At 50.3% G+C, this 22,071-nt stretch overlaps 1 pseudogene; it reads right to left on the bottom strand.

Moving 5' to 3' along the window:
* LOC136481067 (exportin-2-like) overlaps positions 1-22,071 on the bottom strand; it is a 63,358-nt pseudogene extending 41,287 nt beyond the window's left edge.

Raw genomic sequence — 22,071 nt, 5'->3', positions numbered from 1 at the left:
TGGGACCAGAGGGAAACCCATTGTCGCCACCCACGGTCCTTGCCAAGTTCAGCAACCAGGTGGCATGTATAGTCAAGGACAAGGTGGAGATCACTTGGGAGGAGTGGAACAATGTCCCGGTTGACTACAAGACACATATCTAGGGTGAGGTGACGAGGAGCTTCCATTATCCCGAGGACGCCGATCTCAACAAGTGCAGGGAGTGGGTCATGCATGTGGCAGGAAGAGCCTTTAGAAACTTCAAGTCCATGCTGACCAGGTACTACCTGAAGCTAGGCAAGTCAACCTGTGTTAAATACACTATGGTGAAGGAACATCACTGGGAAGAGTTCTGCAAACAAAGAACAACAGAAGAAGCAAAGGCAAAGAGCGCCAAGTTCAGCGCACTCACAAAGAAGAACCTGCACCCCCACCACTTGGGCATGACTGGGTTTGCTGGTAAGAGGCCCCAGTGGTGGGAGGAAGAAAGGGCTAGAGCTACCGTCGGGCTTTCCGATCTGTACGACGGTGTAGACTTGAGGGCTAAGGACTTCATCTATGCCCGCAAGCCAAAGAAGCTCAAGGAGGGCGCGAGCAAGTTCAATGAGCCCAAGTTCGAGCAGGTGGAGAGGGCTCTCATCGAGGCCGCTAAATCCAAGGACAGCTTCGAGGTTCGCAGGGGCCAGGACTTGCTGACCCTGGTGCTGGGAACCCCCGAGCACCGTGGCCACGTCTGTGGCATGTCGTCGAAGATGAGCTGGAACTCAGTGGAGTCATGGCAATCCGACAATGCCACATACCGATCAAGGCAGAGTTACAAGGAGGGCATCTTTTAGAAGGGCTATGATCAAGGCCTGGCCGAAATGATCAGCCGGTCCATAAAAGAAGCCTTCACGAGCAATGACCCAGATATGGTGTCGATGAGGTCACAGATGCTTTGCTAGGCTGGTGTGGCCGTGCCTCAAGTTCCACAAGGGCAGACACAAGGGCAGCCACTGCCGATGATCGAGGATCGCCCAAGGCACCCCGTCGACGACATCCGGGAACCCATGCGCGTCCACCTCACGATCCCATTCGGCAGGGCAAAAAAGTTGACCGTGGGTGAGGGTTACATGCACCCCCAAAGAAGATATCAAAGATTTCAACCAAGACCAGATCCCTGCCAACTATGCTGCCGTGATACTTACATGGTATGCGACTGAATACGAAGAATTTGAAATGGAATATCCAACTGCAGAAGGGGTAATGATCCTTGGAGTTGCTATGGGTTCCGAAGTCCTGTGGAACAAGGACGACATAGAGATCATTCTCTCGATGCTGACTTCTATGCTGACGGCGACACCAGCATCACAACCATCTGTTGTCGGATCTTGTCCCCCCGATGATCTGGATCACGGCGATGGCGATGACGAAGGCAATGGCGGGGATGACAAGGGAAGGAACTCACCCTGAGGCACAAGCCCTCACCCTCGTTCTCCTCCTCCAACAACAAGTCCACCTCCACCTCCTGGCAGTCCATCTAAGGGCATGAGCAAAGGACAGGGAGGCACAAGCCCTCACCCTCGTTCTCCTCCTCCAACAACAAGTCCACCTCCACCTCCTGGCAGTCCATCTAAGGGCATGAGCAAAGGACCGGGAGGCACAAGCCCTCACCCTCGTTCTCCTCCTCCAACAACAAGTCCACCTCCACCTCCCGGTAGTCCGTCTAAGGGCACGAGCAAAGGACCAGGAGGCACAAGCCCTCACCCTTGTTCTCCTCCTCCAACAACAAGTCCACCTCCACCTCCCAGTAGTCCGTCTAAGGGCACGAGCAAAGGACTGGGAGGCATGGAGGAACTAGGGGCAAAGACACCGCCTGCTACCATTGCGAGCACAAGACACTGTCCTCCACCGCCAGCGAAGACTAAAGGCGACCAAGGGCAGCTCACATACTCACTTGAGTTTGAAAGGTATGGTAGCGGCGAGCATAATTTGCTAATAACTTTTCTTTGCCATAATATGGTACTAACATTTCTATCCCAGGCCGAGATCACCTTTCCATCTATTTCCTGAATCGGATGACTGCCCCGGCCATTACGAGCATGGGAAGTTCATGATAACCAAGGTCCAACTCGTTGACGAGGAACGGTGGGAGACAAGGAGGTTTCATCTCTGGTACATGGAAGCGGCAAAAGCTGGCCTGCATGGTTTTCTAGTCAAGGTTGTGGCGGAGTACTTCCACTTGCCCGGCAACGATGTAGAACTCCCCGTGGACTTCCACGACATGTACAGACTACTACGGGAACAAGACCTTGACATCGCCCAAGTCACCTTGTTCTCTATGTAAGTGATGAATTGCGAGTTTCACATATCACCGGCCTTTGAATCGGTCAAGACTACTTATATATGCCACGATTGCTTGTCCTTGCAGGTTGATGGCCTATATATCCAAGGAACTAAAACATGATGTTATCTATCTATCTCCAATGCATATTGCTCAAAGAATCATCATTGGTTACCACCTAGATGACAATTATCCAACCATGAAAGACTTGACCAAGCGACAGAGAGAGGTGCACAGGAAGAAACTGATGGACAATGAGAAGTTGAACATTTCAAGATACATACTAGGAGCAATGAAGAAGATCAGGGGAAATGTGAAGCGACCCCGATTTCCGCGAAGGGAAATCCACAGCGTTGAAGTGTAATAAGATCATTGTAGATCATATTACCCAAATTCCAGTCGAATATCACATCCATACAACGATAATATCAGAGTACAAATAATGCGGAATTACATAAATTATTACATCGCCGCATTGGCGGAATCAAAAGTAGCATTCATTCAGAACAGCTTGAAGATAAGATCGCCAAACTTGAGCGTAGGCACGAACCCCTTAACCGTCAAACTCCTCAGAGCTATACTCCTCAGCAGAACCTGTGTGCCAAAATTTATCAGTACGATTTGTACTGGCCAATCCCAACCCTATAAGCATTGCTTTGTGGAAATTGGATGCAAGTTGGATATAGTCAAAAGGAACCTATAAGGCTGGGGTTTCCTATGTATTAGCATATCAAGTATATAATAATGGTTGGTCAAGTTTTAACACCATTCCCACACACATTCCACCCCATTCCCTTTCCAGAGCCAGGTTTCGATCCTGGGATTGATATACCACCATCACCATGCCATAACCATACCATCGCTCAATCGATAGGCCAACTCCCTCTCGGCACTGTCTCAAGGCCCGTAGCCCTAGCTACAACCGACACTCTCTCACAGGGGGAAGAAGAGAAGGACTCATCTCACTATCTAGTTTAAGCGAAACCCAGGAAAGGTCCATAGCCGACAAGTCAGCACATATATCGATCGATCAACCATACATTCTGTAGAGGTTTTACATAACCACAAGATCTGCCTTCTTCGCTGACCGTCGTCAACTGGACTGATTCCGGCCGCTTGCTAGCCTAGGATAATGCCACTCTACCATTCAGCCCTGGTACACCCCAAGTCTAGTCTAGGGCGGCTAAAACTGTAAGTCATGAGCCAGGTCCACAAGGTCTCCATGAAGTCTCGGAAGGGTGTGGGGGAGATCCTCCGCGCCCTGTACCTCCTTACACTGTCCGCTATCAACCTAGCAGTAGTGGCAATATCCTACCAAGTAGCCCGGCCGTCCCGCACCATATAGGGCGAGTGGTACGTAAGGCTTCCCGGTGAATCTGAGTACTAGTAAGTCCTTAGGGATGACCAAGCCAGAATGTCTTCATCAGGGTTTCCATTTATCGTGCCACCACAGCACCTCCATCCCGGGCTCCTCCCATCATAGGTTCACACCCAAGACCACCTCATATACCTTTTACCCACCACAGGTATCCATTCCAGGGGTGCCCAGGTAGCACCACACGGCATGACTTGCCCTAGGCTCGTCGTATATTCCAACTTGGTCGACACAACCCTCACCCTCCACACACCCAAGTCACACACGCAGCACTCTCCCCATAGTCCAGATAACACCAGTTTCCACCACGTATGTAGCACAAGTATAGTAGAAGTATAAGTAATGAAATATATAGCAGTAAGCGTGTGTCTAGCCTAACAGCAGGGTATGCAGGGGTATGGTTGCGTCAAGGTAAAGGCCTTCAAATAAGCATACTACCATGCAAGTCCTATCATAATATGACTGTAGCAATAAGTAAAGCAATAGCAGTTCTATATTAGCCATGCGTAATAGGTGCTACGAGATTGGGTGGGATGTGGCACCTTCAGTGTAGTCGTCTCCGTACTCCTCATGGTACTCACGATCCTTGTCTGTCTGGTTCTCCTCCGAGTCTACAAACGATCGCATTATAGTCGCGTTAGCGACGTCTATAGGATAGCACAAAGAAGCAATGAAATTCAAAAGAGCCAAATGCACTCAAGCATGGGTTCATTGTGTAGAGCTTGATTTTAGATGAATTTTGGTCCTAGTTTCATATTTTTCCGAGGTCATATGAATTAGTTATGAATTTCTAAAGTTTAAATCATTTCTGAAATTGGAAAAAGGCTGAATTAATCCTGGGCTGACACGGGTCACGCTGTGACTGGTCCACGTGGCACACTGACGTCAGCATGATGTCAGCGTCTCGATTCCGAGCTGACAGGTGGGGTCCAGCTGACGTCAGCATGACGTCAGCAACGTCAAGTCAACGGCGAGTCAATAGTCAACGGGTCAGGTCACTGACGTGTGGGGCTAGGGCTGCTGACATCAGCAGCTGTCATCATTGTGACGTCAACATGATGTCACCTCGGCTGTGTTGCTACTGACATTTGGGTCCCGTGTGATGTCATCATGACGTCAGCATCTGACGTGTGGGTCCAGAGTGTCTGTGCCACTAACATGTGGGGCCAGGTCAATGGTCAACGTTGACCAGTCAACGGTCAATACGGGCCAAGTTCAAACTGGGCCTGGACAGGGCTGGATCTTGGGTCGGGCTTGGACCGCCAAGTGGCAAGCTGTGACGCTGCCACGTCGTAGCCGTGGGCTTCTACTGGGCTTTGTCCACAGTGCTGGCTCACGGTGCGTGGTTCATGGTGGACGTAGGTTCACGGTCCATGGACCTAGGATAGGGTCCATGGTGGACCGAGTCCACCGTCCTTTCCCTCGGCTCAGCTCACGTGGACCGAGTGCAGGCGCGGACGGCCGGCGAGGATGAATCCTCTGTTTCTCTCGCGGTCGTGCTCTTGCCGGCGGCGAGCTCGCGGGTGAGCCATCGTGGCGGCGCTGGTGTCCAATTGGGGAAGGGTAAAGCTTCCCCAGGCCACGGTGATCATGATGCTGGGGTCTAAGTGGTGGCCGGGGCCTTCCAGGGCATTGGCCATGGCGGCTGGCGGCTTGGCGGTGCTCACCGGTGGTGAAGTCGCGCAAGCAGGCTCCTCGGTGGCTTGGCTAGGCAGATAGGGGCCTCTGCGGATCTGTGGGTGCACGGCGAAGGCGTCTAGGTCTCAAGGTGGGGCTTTGGCTTCCAGGTGGCCAGTAGGGACTCCTCGGTGGCCACGGCGACAAGGTGACGACGACGAGGCGCACGGGCGAACTACGGGGCTCCAGCGGGGTGGTCACGGCGTGGTCGTGGATGTGTGCATGGGTGCGTGTGTTCCCAGTGGCTGGAGACGGCCCCAGCCTACGCGCTCCTGGTGTGGAGCGCCATGGCCAGAGTAGCAGGGTCCGACGGCGGCAGGGGAAGAACCGGGGCTCACCGTAGGTGTTGGAGTCGACTGGCTGGCGGTGCAGTGGCGGGTTGCGGCCGTGTAGCTCCGGAAGCTGTGTAGTGCCGACCCGCAACCGTGATGACGACGACGGCGTCACCCTCGGCTCCGGCAACTTCGGCAGCACATGGGGGCTTCGATCCTCCTCACACGATCTCCTTCTCGGCCCTCTACCCTCGGTGCGGTGCGGTTGCTGGGCCACCAAGCGGCAGCTATGGCTGAGGGAGAGGTTGAGGCGCCAGGCGTGGCTTTGTAGCCGAGCACCATGCCTCCCATAGCGGCTGGCATCGTGCGGTGGAGGCATGTGCACCACATCAGACGGTGGCGCGGGGTTGCGTGAGCGTGGCGCAAGGGGGACTGGGTCATGCCCTGGGCGTGACCCCCTGGCCCGCCCCTACCACCGCTGTCGGCTCTTGGTCACGCGGGCGGTTGAGCGTGGCGTGGAGAAGATGAATAGGAGAAGGCTGACGGGTGGGGTCCAACGGGCAGTGGCAGCGAGCAATGTAGCAGGGCGCGCGGGAGTGGGCGACGCGCTGGGCCGCAAGCTGGGCTGGCCGCGCGAGTTGGGGTCGGCCTGCTACTACACGTGCGTGGGCCAGCAGAGGGGAGAGGTGAAGGGCTGGGCCGGTTGGTTGTCTGGGCTGGTTGGGCCACGAAGCCGAGCAGGCCGAGCCGGCTGCGAGGCCCTCTTCCTCATTTCCTTTTTCTGTTTTCTTTTTCTTCTTCCTTGATTTGAATTCAAGTTTGGTTTGGGTATTTGAATTCAAAATGGGTGCACCAAAATCATTGGAGTTTTAGATATGAGGCCCACCACATTCTTTTATATATATTAGGAATTTATTTAGCTATTTTGTATATCAACATAGGTGTAGTTTGTTATATATAATAATAGAATTAGTTTTCTTTTTTTACACATTTATCCTTTGGTTTGAATAGCAATTACTTTATGGTGTGTTTCTTTAAAAGAGTTGTTAAGCATAACATAAAACAAATGGAAATCCAAATCACAATTTGAGTTAATGTATGCATCACTTTATATGTTAGAGATTAAATAATCATAATCAACAAATGACATGCCATGCTTATGTGTTGACTTGGGTTGGGGTTAGACCTAATGCATCTCTTAGGTTGGGTTTCTATACATGACACTCATCATCACATGGGAGTTTTGAGAAAAAATTTGTAGTTGGTATTTTTGGTGTATGGATTTTTGGGTTGTTACAGTCCTACCCCCTTAACAGAATCTCATGCTCGAGATTAAAGCATAACGTACTCTTCGAAGAGGTAAGGATAGTGTAGCCGGAGGTCGAACTCTTTCTCCCATGTTGCTTCTCTCTCTATATGATTGCTCCATTGGATCTTGCGCATAGGAATAGTCTTGCTTCGGGTCTCTTTGGTATCTCTGCCCAGAATTCTGATAGGATGTTCTTTATACTCGAGTGTATCTTGAATGTCAAGTGTATCAGTTGGAACTACTTCATTGGGTACTCTCAAACACTTATGTAGCTGTGAGACATGGAATATGGGATGCACACCCAACAATTCCTCGGGTAGCTCAAGTTTGTAGGCGAGCTTTCCAATCCTCTTGCAAATCTTGTATGGGCCAACAAATCTAGGGGCAAGCTTTCCTTTCACATGGAATCTGACAGTTCCACGTAGAGGGGATACTTTGAGATAGATGAAATCTCCCACATTGAACTCAAGTTCTCTTCTCCTTTTGTCAGCATAACTCTTGTATCGGCTTTGGGCAATTCTCAAATTCTCCTTCACTTGCACAACTCCTTCTTCTGCATCTTGGATCTTAGCGGAGTCAAAGAACGATCTTTCTCCCGGTTGGGACCACATCAAAGGTGTCTTACAAGGTCTGCCATACAGAGCTCCAAATGGTGACATCTTGAGACTGGCTTGGTAGCTGTTGTTGTAAGAGAACTCTGCATAGGGTAAGCATTTCTCCCAGTCAGAGCCATAATTTAGTACACTAGCGCGAAGCATGTCTTCTAAGATCTGATTTACTCGTTCAGTCTATCCATCTGTCTGTGGGTGATAAGCGGTACTGAAGTCAAGTTTGGTTCCAATGGACTGGTGCAGAGCTTCCCAGAATTGGGACACAAACTGAGGACCACGATCAGATACAATACTAGAGGGAGATCCATGCAGTCTGAGGATATTCTCAACATATAGATCTGCTAATCTTTCAGCATTGGTCTTGGTCTTTATGGGTACAAAGTGAGCAACTTTGGTCAAACGATCAACAACCACCCAGATGGAATCATTGCCTTTCTACGAATGGGGCAATCCAACTATGAAATCCATGGATATGCTCTCCCATTTCCACTCGGGAATGTCAAGAGGCTTTAGGAACCCTGCAGGCCTTTGATGTTCAGCCTTGACTCTATTGCAGGTGTCACAACATGCCACAAGTCCTGCAATGTCTATCTTCATGCCTTTCCACCAGAAGTGTTTCTTCAAGTCTTGATACATCTTTGAACCTCTAGGGTGAATACAGTACTTGGAATCGTGAGCTTCTGACAGAATTTCCTCTCATAGTACTAGGTCAGATGGAACATAGATTCTATTCTTGAACCAGATGATTCTTTGTTCATCTTCTTGGTGGTTGGTCTTGTAGCCTAGTTTCATCAGACCACGGAGATATTCGATCTCTTCGCAACTTTTCTGAGCTTGACGGATGTGATCTATGAGATTATACTATATGCGGAGCTCATTCAACAAGCCATGCGGTAGTATCTCTAGTTGGAAATCATCAATCTCTTCCTTGAGCTCAGGTGGTATGGATTCAGTGATCAAGGTGTGACAGTAACTCTTACGACTAAGAGCATCTACGACTACATTAGCTTTCCCCGGATGATAGTGAATTTCCAGGTCATAATCCTTGATCAACTCTAGCCATCGGCGTTGCCTCATATTTAGATCTTCCTGAGTGAAAAAGTACTTCAAGCTCTTGTGATCCATATAGATATCACACTTGTTACCTATCAAGTAGTGTCTCTAGATCTTCAAGGCATGCACAACTGCCGCTAACTCAAGATCATGAGTAGGGTAACGGTTCTCGTGTTCTTTCAACTGTCGAGACACATATGCTATCACTCTCCCATCTTGCATCAGTACACAACCAAGTCCTTGACGGGATGCATCACAATAGACCATGAAATCTTTGCTGATATCAAGCAATGCTAGCACAAGAGTTGTGGTAAGCTTCTGTTTCAATTCCTGGAAGCTTTGTTCGCACTCGGGCGTCCATTCAAACTCCTTAATCTTCTTCAGAAGGTTGGTCATTGGACGGGCTATCTTGGAGAAGTTCTCAATGAATCGGCGATAATATCCGGTTCATGAATACTACCACGAACTTATCCAGTTCATCCATGAAAACCTTATTCATCATGTTCATGAAGTAGGCGGGAGCATTCATGAGTCCAAAGGACACCACGGTGAACTCAAACTGACCATACCTAGTCACAAAAGCTGTCTTCGGGATGTCACTCTCTCGAATCTTCATCTGATGATAGCCAGACCTGAGATCAATCTTGGAGAAATACTTGGCACCTCGAAGCTGATCAAGCAGATCATCGATTCTTGGCAGAGGGTACTTGTTCTTGATGATGACTGCATTCAAGTTTCGGTAATCAATGCACATTCTCATTGAGCCATCCTTCTTCTTGACAAACAGAATAGGGGATCCCTAGGGTGAAGCACTGGGTCTGATATATCCCTTTGAGATGAGCTCATCAAGCTGTTTCTTGAGCTCGGCTAGTTCATCAACGGACATACGATAGGGTCTCTTGGCAATAGGTCCTATTCCCGGCAAGAGATCAATGATGAACTCTACATCACGGTCTGGTGGCATACCCGGTAATTCTTCAGGGAATACATCGAAATAGTCTCTGACCACAGGCACATCATGAACTGTCTTCTCCTCTTTCTACGATTCTGAACTCGCTTTAAGGGCACACAAGATAGAGGTGGATTTTTCGGACTGGGGTTCACATCTAATGACTTGGCCTGATGGGTGGGTCGCTTGGACATATCTAGGTGAACATGATATGATACCTCAGTGAATGGTTAACCAATCCATGCCTAAGATGGCATCTAGGTTTGTGGAAGGTAACAGGGTTAGGTCGGCTTTAAAGGTAAGGCCCTCAATGGTAAGACTCACTCCCTTACAGATGTGGGTGCATTTTAGGTCTCCTAACGGTGAGCTGGTGATGATAGGCTTTTCACGTGGGGTTATAGGCAGGTCATGCTCTCATGTAAACTTGGATGATATGTAAGAACAAGTTGCTCCAGAGTCAAATAGAACTGATGCAATATTGACATTAACTAAAAACATACCGTACACCACGTCAGGCGCAGCCTGTGCTTCCTCGGCGTCCAGATGGTTGAGACGTCCACGGGTAGCAGATCCCTTGAACTGAGACTTCTGAACAGCTGAGTTCTAAGGGCATTCAGCGGCTTTGTGACCTGGTTGGCCATAAGTAAAGCATGTGAAAGGCGTACCGCCTGTAGGGGTTGGCGTGGTTGCCTTCCAGTTCCAGTGCTTGGTGCAGGGCGGTTCTGTGTTGGGCGTTCATTCGCTGAGCGGGAATGGTTGAAACGGTCCTGAGTGTTGCGGTCCTAAGCATAACGGTCCCGGGTGTAACGATCCTGAGCAGGGCGGGAGTATTTGGCGGTGTAGCCTCCACTACCCCTGCTCGATCTAGGGTTGTCATCCCTATTATGGCGAGAGCGTTCCCTGGATGGTGCATCTCTGTGGAACCTCTTGCGATCACGGCCACGGAAGGACTCCTCAGGGTTACGCTTTCTCTCCCTGTACTCCTCTCCAGCCTCAGCACGGTCTTTCTTGATCTGGATGCAGCGATCCACCAGAGCACGCAACGTGTTACTCTCAATACCGCCAAACTTCAGCTTGATGTGCGGGTTAAGTCCCTTGCGGTAGTAGTACAGCTTCTCCTTCTCAGAGTTCACAACATAGGAAGGTGCATAGCGTAGAAGGTTGGTGAAACGAGTAGTGTACTCAGTCACCCTATCCTTTCCCATCTTGATGTTGCGGAACTCCTTAGCTTTGGCCTCCATGATACCCTTGGGAATGTGATACTCAGTGAATGCTTCGGCGAACTCATCCCACGAGATGTTAGCAGGGTCCTCATGGGAACCACTAAAATTGTCCCACCAGGCGCATGCTGCACCTATGAGCTGGTGTGTGGCTACTCCAACACACTCATCATCGGTGAAAGTAGTGAGGTCCAGCTTCTTCTCCATCTCCTTGAGCCAGTCATCGGCTACAAGCGGGTAAGGGTCGGTGCCATCATAGGTAGGTGGCCTTAGCTTCAGAAATCCTTCCAGCTTCCTCTGGAAGTCATTCTGCTGACCTCCCTGGCGACGGTTTGCTCCTTCAATAAGAGCTGCAAGAAGCTAGGTCTGTTGTGCCATCACTTCTACTAGGTTCGGTGGTGGTGGTGGTGGAATGTTCTCCTCAGGCGGCGGGGTATTCTCTAGGTTGAAGGGTATCCCTCCACGTCCACGGCCATGGCCATGGCCATGGTTGTTGCCACCATGTCCCCTATTTGGTTCAACTGGTTTAGGGGTGGGCGCACGTCCACGGTTCATTAGGCGATTAGATCGGTGGTTCGGCATCTGCAACACGGATCATAGAGAATTTAGTGTTTGTGCCATAAGTGCTTATAATTCAATATGATTACATGATTTTGACGATTTTAAAGAAAAACATTTATACTATCCAACACTCATTACAAAGAAGCAATAAGATCCATAAGATGCAATAAGATCCAAAACATTCATTACATGGGTTTTATTACATAGCATCATCTCTAGTAGCTACACTTGAAGACGTGCGAGAATCGTACTACGCATAATGTCTCATAATACATCTCATAAGGGGTACATCATGGGGTACAACTTACAGAAGCTACTGACATGACTCATGACCATGCAGGGTCATCTACTCTAACTCGTACACCGTAGCTGGGATACGACTGTTCTCGATCTCGATCTCCTCATCAGACTTGTGAAGTCGGGACACGTACTTCAGGGCCTCGGCAAGCTCCTCAGTAGGCTTGGCTCCAGGTAAGGTAGGGTAGGCGTCTAGGTTGAGGCGAGTCAGGGCTAACTCAAACTCCTCTATCCTAGGCTTCGTCTTGCTGTGAACCTCCTTGGGTAGCTGATCCCACATACCCTTCATCTCCTTGAGGTGCTTCCTGTTAGACTTCTACCAAGCCTACCATGTCCTCTCACACTGGTCCTATAGGTACTCGGTCTGCCTAAGTGCCTCGATCAGGTGACCCTAGTTGCGAACGGCCTTCTTCCTAAACTCCTCTAGCTCTTGAGTCATGGTCTTGTTCTGAGATTGGATCTTCAGCATATCAATCCCCTTGGATCTCTCTCTGTCCCCTCTGCAGTTGAACTCGGCCCTCTTGTCGTCCAACTCTCTCTGCAACTCCAAGACCTTGCTGTCGAGGTAGCAGTTCCTGTTGCCTAGGTCGGCTGCTTTGTCCTGTAAGTCAGCGACCTCGGTTCTGTGGATTTCCTCACGACGGTTGAGCTTGTCCTATAGCTTGGCAACTGCCTCTAGTAGACTAGCTCGCTCCTATGCTCCCTGCGAGTCTCGCTCCTGGTACTCCCACTGGAGGGCCTGGTTCTGACGTCTCCTCTGCTCAAGCTGGGTTATGTACCTGTCCTGCTCGAGTAGGTGGATAGCCGAGACGCAAAGGCACCTGTCCTCCTCTACAAGGATAACTCTGCCGGCTGCGAAACTCTGCTCACTAGGGGTATGGCTGAGGTCGAGGGCCTAGGGAAGTAGATGGAACTCTATTGCCTTCAAGTGCTCGTAGTGGTCCCTCATCACTCTATGAAGTGCCTTGTGTGAGATAGCCTGCAGTCCCTCCTCGACTGTGTCCTCTATAGTCAACTCGGTGAAAGCTGGGATAGAAGGTAAGGTAGTACTAGCTAGGAACTCGACTAAGGTGACAATCGGTCCTTCGATTCCTCCTTCCTAAGCTGGCTTCCTGGTGCAGGTGACCTTGACAAGCTCATCGGGGACACCTAACGTGACAAGAACTCGGCAGAGGGTCTGTGCAAATCCCCCGAGCTCACGTAGGTCGAAGGTAAGCTTGGCGTGGTCCAGAGGTAGCGGTCCTAGAGGTGGCCAGTCGACGTTCGTTACCATCTGCATGTTTTAAGGAACCAGGTGTTAGCAGGTCAATAATAGATAAGCCTTGCATAAAAGTAAATGCAGGGTTGGTATATAACCGAAAGAAGGGTTGTTCACGTCCTATTCTATCGTCCATTTCTAAGGGTTTCGTCCTATGGTCAAGTATGGCTCTGATACCAACTAAAGCGACCCCGATTTCCGTGAAGGGAAATCCACAGCGTCGAAGTGTAATAAGACCGTTGTAGATCATATTACCCATATTCCAGTCGAATATCACATCCATACAATGATAATATCAGAGTACAAATAGTGTGGAATTACATAAATTATTACATCGCCGCATTGGCGGAATCAAAAGTAGCATTCATTCAGAACAGCTTGAAGATAAGATCGCCAAACTTGAGCGTAGGCACGAACCCCTCAACCGTCAAACTCCTTGGAGCTATACTCCTCAGTAGAACCTATGTGCCAAAATTTATCAGTACGATTTGTACTAGCCAATCCCAACCCTATGAGCATTGCTTTGTGGAAATTGGATGCAAGTTGGATATAGTCAAAAGGAACCTATAAGGCTAGGGTTTCCTATGTATTAGCATATCAAGTATATAATAATGGCTGGTCAAGTTTTAACACCATTCCCACACACATTCCACCCCATTCCCTTTCTAGAGCCAGGTTTCGATCCTAGGATCGATATACCACCATCACCACACCATCACCATACCATAACCATACCATCGCTCAGTCGACAAGCCAACTCCCTCTCGGCACTATCTCAAGGCTCGTAGCCCCTGGCTACGACCGACACTCTCTCATAGGGGGAAGAAGAGAAGGACTCATCTCACTATCTAGTTTAAGCGAAACCCAGGAAAGGTCCATAGCCGACAAGTCGGCACATGTATCGATCGATCAACCATACACTCTGCAGAGGTTTTACATAACCACAAGATCTACCTTCTTCGCTGACCGTCGTCAACTGGGCTGATTCCGGTCACTTGCTAGCCTAGGATAATGTCACTCTACCATTCAGCCCTGGTACACCCCAAGTCTAGTCTAGGGCGGCTAAAACTGTGAGTCATGAGCCGGGTCCACAAGGTCTCCATGAAGTCTCGGAAGGGTGTGGGGGAGATCCTCCGTGCCCCGTACCTCCTTACACTGTCCGCTATCAACCTAGCAGTAGTGGCAATATCCTACCAAGTAGTCCGGTCGTCCCGCACCATATAGGGCGAGTGGTACGTAAGGCTTCCTGGTGAATCTGAGTACTAGTAAGTCCTTAGGGATGACCAAGCCAGAATGTCTTCATCAGGGTTTCCATTTATCGTGCCACCACAGCACCTCCATCCCGGGCTCCTCCCATCACAGGTTTACACCCAGGACCACCTCATATACCTTTTACCCACCACAGGTATCCATTCCAAGGGTGCCCAGGTAGCACCACATGGCATGACTTGCCCCAGTTTTGTCGTATATTCCAACTTGGTCGACACAACCCTCACCCTCCACACACCCAAGTCACACACACAGCACTCTCCCCATAGTCCAGATAACACCAGTTTCCACCACGTATGTAGCACAAGCGTAGTAGAAGTATAAGTAATGAAATATATAGCAGTAAGCGTGTGTCTAGCCTAACAGCAGGGTATGCAGGGGTATGGTTGCGTCAAGGTAAAGGCCTTCAAATAAGCATACTACCATGCAAGTCCTATCATAATATGACTGTAGCAATAAGTAAAGCAATAGCAGTTCTATATTAGCCATGCGTAATAGGTGCTACGAGATTGGGTGGGATGTGGCACCTTCAGTGTAGTTGTCTCCGTACTCCTCATGGTACTCACGATCCTTGTCTGTCTGGTTCTCCTCCGAGTCTGCAAACGATCGCATTATAGTCACGTTAGTGACGTCTATAGGATAGCACAAAGAAGCAATGAAAATTCAAAAGAGCCAAATGCACTCAAGCATGGGTTCATTGTGTAGAGCTCGATTTTAGATGAATTTTGGTCCTGGTTTCATATTTTTCCGAGGTCATATGGATTAGTTATGAATTTCCGAAGTTTAAATCATTTCTGAAATTGGAAAAAGGCTGAATTAATCCTGGGCTGACACGTGTCACGCTGTGACTGGTCCACGTGGCATGCTGACGTTAGCATGACGTCAGCATCTCGGTTCCAAGCTGACAGGTGGGGTCCAGCTGACGTTAGCATGACGTCAGCAACGTCAAGTCAACGGCGAGTCAATAGTCAACGGGTCAGGTCACTGACGTGTGGAGCCAGGGCTGCTGACGTTAGCAGCTGTCATCATCATGACATCAGCATGACATCACCTCGGCTGTGTTGCTACTAACATGTGGGTCCCGTGTGACGTCAGCATCTGACGTGTGGGTCCAGAGTGTCTGTGCCACTAACATGTGGGGCTAGGTCAACGGTCAACGTTGACCAGTCAACGGTCAATACGGGCCGGGTTCAAACTGGGCCTGGACAGGGCTGGATCTGGGCTGGGCTTGGACCGCCACGTGGCAAGCTGTGACGCTGCCATGTCGTAGCCATGGGCTTCTATTGGGCTTCGTCCACAGTGTAGGCTCACGGTGCGTGGTTCATGGTGGACGCAGGTTCACGGTCCATGGACCTAAGACAGGGTCCATGGTGGACCGAGTCCACTGTCTTTTCCCTCGGCTCGGCTCACATGGACCGAGTGTAGGCGCGGACGGTCGGCGAGGATGAATCCTCTATTTCTCCCACGGCCGTGCTCTTGCCGACGGCGAGCTCGCGGGTGAGCCTTCGTGGCGGCGCTGGTGTCCAATTGGGGAAGGGAAAAGCTTCCCCAGGCCACGGTGATCATGATGCTGGGGTCTAAGTGGTGGCTGGGGCCTTCTAGGGCGTTGGCCATGGCGGCTGGCGGCTCGGCGGTGCTTGCCGATGGCGAAGTCGCGCAAGCAGGCTCCCCGGTGGCTCAGCTGGGCAAATAGGGGCCTCTGCGGATCCATGGGTGCACGGCGAAGGCGTCCAGGGCTCAAGGCGGGGCTTCAGCTTCCAGGTGGCCGGTAGGGACTCCCCGGCAGCCACGGCGACAAGGTGACGATGGCGAGGCGCACGGGTGAACTACGGGGCTCCAGCGGGGTGGTCACGGCGTGGTCGCGGATGTGTGCGTGGGTGCGTGTGTTCCCAGCGGCCGAAGACGGCCCTAGCCTACGCGCTCTCGGTGTGGAGCGCCATGGCCGGAGTAGCAGGGTCCGGCGGCCGCAGGGGAAGAATCGGGGCTCACCGTAGGTGTTGGAGTCGACTGGCTGGCGGTGCAGTGGCGGGTTGCGGCCGTGTAGCTCCGAAAGCCGTGCAGTACCGACCCGCAACCGTGATGACGACGACGGCGTCGCCCTCGGCTCCGGCGACTTCGGCAGCACGCGGGGGCTTCGATCCTCCTCACACGATCTCCTTCTCGGCCCTCTACCCTCGGTGCGGTGCGGGTTGCTAGGCCACCAAGCGGCGGCTGTGGCTGAGGGAGAGGCTGAGGCGCCGGGCGTGGCTTTATAGCCGAGCACCATGCCTCCCATGGCGGCTGGCATCGTGCGGTGGAGGCGTGTGCACCGCATCAGACGGTGACGCGAGGTTGCGTGAGCGCGGCGCAATGGGGACAGGGTCATGCCCCGGGCGTGACCCCCTGGCCCGCCCCTACCACCGCTGTCGGCTCTTGGTCGCGTGGGCGGTTGAGCGCAGGCGGTTGAGCATGGTGGTTGAGCGGGCGCGCGGGAGTGGGCGACGCACTAGGCCACAAGCTGGGCTGGCCACGCGAGTTGGGGCCGGCCTGCTACTGCGCGCGCGTGGGCCAGCAGAGGGGAGAGGTGAAGGGCTGGGTCGGTCGGTTGTCTGGGCTGGTTGGGCCGCGAAGCCGAGCTGGCCGAGCTGGCTGCGAGGCCCTCTTCCTCATTTCCTTTTTCTGTTTTCTTTTTCTTCTTCCTTGATTTGAATTCAAGTTTGGTTTGGGTATTTGAATTCAAAATGGGTGCACCAAAATCATTGGAGTTTTAGATATGAGGCCCACCACATTCTTTTATATATATTAGGAATTTATTTAGCTATTTTGTATATCAACATAGGTGTAGTTTGTTATATATAATAATAGAATTAGTTTTCTTTTTTTATACATTTATCCTTTGGTTTGAATAGTAATTACTTTATGGTGTGTTTCTTTAAAAGAGTTGTTAAGCATAACATAAAACAAATAGAAATCCAAATCACAATTTGAGTTAATGTATGCATCACTTTATATGTTAGAGATTAAATAATCATAATCAACAAATGACATGCCATGCTTATGTGTTGACTTGGGTTGGGGTTAGACCTAATGCATCTCTTAGGTTGGGTTTCTATACATGACACTCATCATCACATGGGAGTTTTGAGAAAAAATTTGTAGTTGATATTTTTGGTGTATGGATTTTTGGGTTGTTACAAAATGGGTGTATCCTAGCTGCCTACCACTTTGGGTAAGTCGAAGACATGCCTGTAGAGATAAGTGGGTAGCTAGCTAGTATTATTATTTCTCGTCGTAACCTGTATTTTGTTTCAATGGCGCTGCCAAGGCCTCGAGGGTCACTGGGTTGCATTTATCATCTACCCTCAAGATGGCAGGGCCTGCGTATTTGATTCGTTGACAGTGCCAAACTTAAAAGGGTACAGGCCTTTGAAGATTGCCTCAGAGTGTAAGTGACGGAACTGTCTTCTCATATGCGTTCTAATGCCCTGCCTAATACTAGTACATTTCGTATAGCGCTTATAAGGAGTACGTGAAGGATCCTAAATGCTATGATCTTAGAACAGAGAATTTTAAGGCTAAGCATAAGAACCGCATCAAAATCAGACACAACTTTCCGGTAAGTATTTGAAAGGTTTAATTGTGCTTTCCGTTCATATGTGTTCTAATGCCTGTGTTGTAATGCTTGCGTATCGATCATGCAGTGTGCCAAACAACCGGTAGGATCACAAACCTGTGGCTTCTACGCCTGTGAGTTCCTGAGGGTATGCAAGCAGTACAGCAGCAGTTGGAAGGTGCTCAAGAATGGATTGAACTGGTCGAGAGACGTGCAGAGCACCCAACACAGCTTCAAGCAGACAAAGGCGGACATATGTAAGTTTGTCTTAGACAAATACGTACTTGAAGGGGGCACGTTCTTCAATGAGAACAGCCCGCTAGCGATTTTACCGGAGTACGAGAGGCTGAGGAAATGGCCCACGATGATGCGTCCGCACGATTACACCTTAGCGCATGTATAACGACTTTAATATGTAAATGTAATGAATTAACGATGACAAGAACGACTAAGTGAATGTATATATATATATGTATATTATCTCATGTGTAATGTCTGCATACGTTTTAAGTTTAATCTGTGAAATCTGGATGTGATTTGAATTTGAATTTATATGCCTGCTGTATTTTTTTTAATTCAGGAAATAATTTACCGAGGCGGGCAAATAATAAAGCCCGCCACGGCTAATGAACATAACCGCGGCGGGCCACAAAAGGTGTCCGCCGCGGTAAAATAATTTACCGCAGCGGGTGGTGTAACGTGCCCGCCGTGGTAAAAGTATATTTACCACAGCGGGCACGTTACACCGCCTGCCGTGGTAACTCGGTTAACCGCGGCGGGCAAAGCCGCCCGCCACGGTTAAGCCACGATTTACCGTGGCCTCTAGGCCGCGGCGGACGGCTTTGCCCGCCGCGGGAAACCGAAAACGCTCGCCTCCAGTAAAGTTTGTGTAGTAGTGAGTATTACATGTATTAGAAATAATCTTCATGATCGGTTTGCAAGCATCGTATGTGACAACTTGCGCGAAACCTCCTCAATTTTTTATCACAGCCTCCACATATGATATCTTGACATCTTGACAAGTTTCATGATTTTCGGACTTCGTTTGCTTTTTATAGAATTTAAAAACAACTCGACTGCAACTTCGTGGTCATGTTTCGTGAACAAGATGTTCAAAATTGGTGGTCTATTCCTGGATACGACCTCACATTATACTAAATAATATGAATATCATTTTTTCATTCATTTTTTTAATTATTCGAATGACTAGCAGTTATAATTTGAATTATCCAAGAAAATTCAATTAAATGAGATAAATTAAAGAAATATAGAAAAAGTCCGAGAAATGTGCCACATTGGAACATTGAGTACCAGGTATTGTCTGAGGACTGCAGAAAAAGTTTGGAGGTCAAAAGTGAAAAAAAAATATGGTTTGCCGAGTAATGACACTCGGCAAAGGAGCCTCTTTGCCGAGTGTCAGGAGAAGACACTCGGCAAAGGATTAACGGCGGCTGCCGGCCGTTAACGGCAGCGGCCCTTTGCCAAGTGTTATTGTTCGACACTCGGCAAACCTGGTCTTTACCGAGTGTTCGGCACTTGGCAAACCACCTTTTTGCTGAGTGCCATTTGTTTGCCGAGTGCTTTCTCTCTGACACTCGGCAAACAGCCTCTTTACCGAGTGTCCGATAAAAAACACTCGGCAAAGTTTAGGTTGCCGTCTCCGGTAGTGTGTTCGTTGGGTGCGTCAGTGCCAGACAGCTTTGGTTCTCCCTGTTGGCACCCGTTAGACTGATGGCGCTTGTTCCGACGTTCACGGAGGAACTAGCGTCGTGGTGGCTTCGTCAGCGGCTACGGCTCGAGGTTGCGTTGCGACCGGCCTTTGACTCCCTAGTGCTGCTCACCTCTTGGATCCGAGGAACAACAGGACGTTCTCGTGGACGGCATCTGGGGCGTAGGAGCTGTACCTGAAGGTGGTTCGCGAGGCGGATGATTGGGTGCAGGTAGGATTTAAGACACTTTCGGTGGTTTGCCCGCTTTGGTCGCAAAACTTAGCTACAATGTAATCCCTAACGATGTATCTAGTAGAGTGTGTGTTCTAGTCAACCTTGATGGCTACTTGCCATCGAGATTTGGCTAAAGTTGTTTCTTGAAACTTTTACCTCTTAATGAAATACGGGTGAATAGTCCGATCGTGAAAAAAAATCAATAAAATTTGCAGCATATGAACGAACAACATTGGACTCATGCGTCAGAAACCTCACCACACTTGGTAGGACTGCCAGTGCAGTGGCTTTGGGGATCTGATCCCTGAACTCCTTCAAGAACCTGAGCACAGTTGCCTTCAACATTGGCTCAGACTGCCAATCAGGGTCCAGGAGCTCGGGCACAATCACAGATGTAAAGCAGCTCTCCATGTCAACCACGGGTGTGCCGCCACCTGTGGCACCAGGCTTCTGCATTAGAGCAATAACAAGGTATATTGCAGCATCCTTCTCCTTCCAGTTGTTTGCCCGATTAGCAACATATGCAGCCAACATCTGCTGGACCTGTGCTGACACAAGTGCAGCCACCTGCTCCTGGTAGTTCGCTGCAAGGCCTCGCAGCAACCGGCACGCTGCCCGCCTGAGCGTTTCTGCATCGCTACCTTCAGAGTCACGCCTAACATATTCCACCCAATTGCCCTCAAACAACTCCTCATCCTCATCCTCATCCCGCAGGCGCAAATTAGGCACAACAACACCATCACATATCTGCTTCATTGCCTCAGGACTCCCAAATAAGGCATGGTGCACGCTCTCGGCAACTGTAGTCAAAACCTTATCGCAGTAATGGCAAGCTGCGCACGGGATGGAGAAGCGGTCTGCGCCATGAGAAGCCACCACACGGCCTCAACAAACTCCTTCAGGTATCCCCTAAAGTCCTCCTCGTACTTCTCTATACAAAGCTGCAGGTTATCACAGACAGAAGCACGGAGCGCATCGGGGGCACCATCTCACTACTACAGGATGGTCTCGTCCCGGGCGGTAACGGCCTTTAGTCCCGCTTACCGCGCCAGGACAACGATCCCGGGACTAAAGGTGGAACCTTCAGTCCCGGGTCATCGAGCCAGGACTAAAAAGGGACCTTTAGTCCCGGTTGGTGTTACCAACCGGGACTAAAGGCCCTCCAGCCGAGCAAACGTGGCTGCACCCTTTAGTCCCGGTTGGTAACCCCAACCAAGACTAAAGGTTCCTTTTCTTTTTCTTTTTTTTGTTTAATTTGTTTTCAGTTTAGTTACACATATTTGTTTAATATATAATATGTTTTTATGTACGTATTCTACGTTGCTAATATAAATACACGCACGCATATAATTACATCTAATTCTCATCTCGAGCATTATTATATTCGAATAAAGTATGAAACAGTTGGTGAGTAGGATGTGGTCAGGGGCGGATCCAGGGCCCGGGCTACCCGGGCTGCAGCCCGGGGTGAGTCCATGTAGCCCCTTTAACATATGTGGTGTTTAGCCTAAAAAACTATGATCTTAATTAGACAAAAGAAGGCCTAGGAAGCCAGATCAGACTGTTTTGAACGTGAATCACCAGCTCAGCCCGGGGCGCAGCCCCGTTCTGGATCCGCCCCTGGATGTGGTGAAGAAGGCTCGGAACTCTGTCATCCACTGGCGCATGTTATCCTCAAAAAACGCAGGCAGGTTGATGGAGTTAAGCGAATAGAAGATCTGGCAGCAGACGCGAAGGCACTCATACACGGGGCGGAGCTCGAGCAGGTTGGCCGTGGTGGCGACAGCCTGAAGGCGGCCGGAGGCGAAGAGAAAAACCTCAAGCAGTGGGGCGGCAAAGGTGTCAAGGCAGTACTTGAGGTCGAGGAGGATGGCATTATTGTCGAATGCGTTGCGGAAGCTGGAGAAGATCGACACCACGGCGGCGAGGAGGGAGTTTGCGGCGGCGATGTCCCCCGCGTTGACGGCAGCGCGGAGGGAGGACACGATGGATGAGAGGAGCGACTCCCACTTGGTGGGGAAATCGGAGGCCGTAGCGGTGGCGAGGGCCTCAGAGAGCTGCGCCTGCATGAGGGGCGGGGCAATGAGGAGAAACTGGACGAGGTGTGCCTTGATGATGTCGCGGTAGGAGGCGGGGAGGTGGTCGGCGCGTCGGCGTCGGGCTTGTGTCACCGGCGGCGGAGCATGTTCTTGAAGTGGATGGAGGCGGCGATGCTGGCCTGCATGTCGTGGCGCGGGGAGGCGGTGAGACCGAGGAGCGTGAGCGCGAAGCCCGGGGAAGAGGCGGCGGAGGAGATGCTCTCCTCGGCAGCGCGGCGCATGGCGGCGTCTGGTGACAGCGACTGCTCGGACCAGCCCGCGATCTCCGGCAGCACCTCCATTGG

Source organism: Miscanthus floridulus, chromosome 9 (assembly GCF_019320115.1).
Source record: "Miscanthus floridulus cultivar M001 chromosome 9, ASM1932011v1, whole genome shotgun sequence".
Classification (NCBI taxonomy): Eukaryota; Viridiplantae; Streptophyta; class Magnoliopsida; order Poales; family Poaceae; genus Miscanthus; species Miscanthus floridulus.
This window is presented reverse-complemented; position numbering and strand designations above follow the sequence as displayed.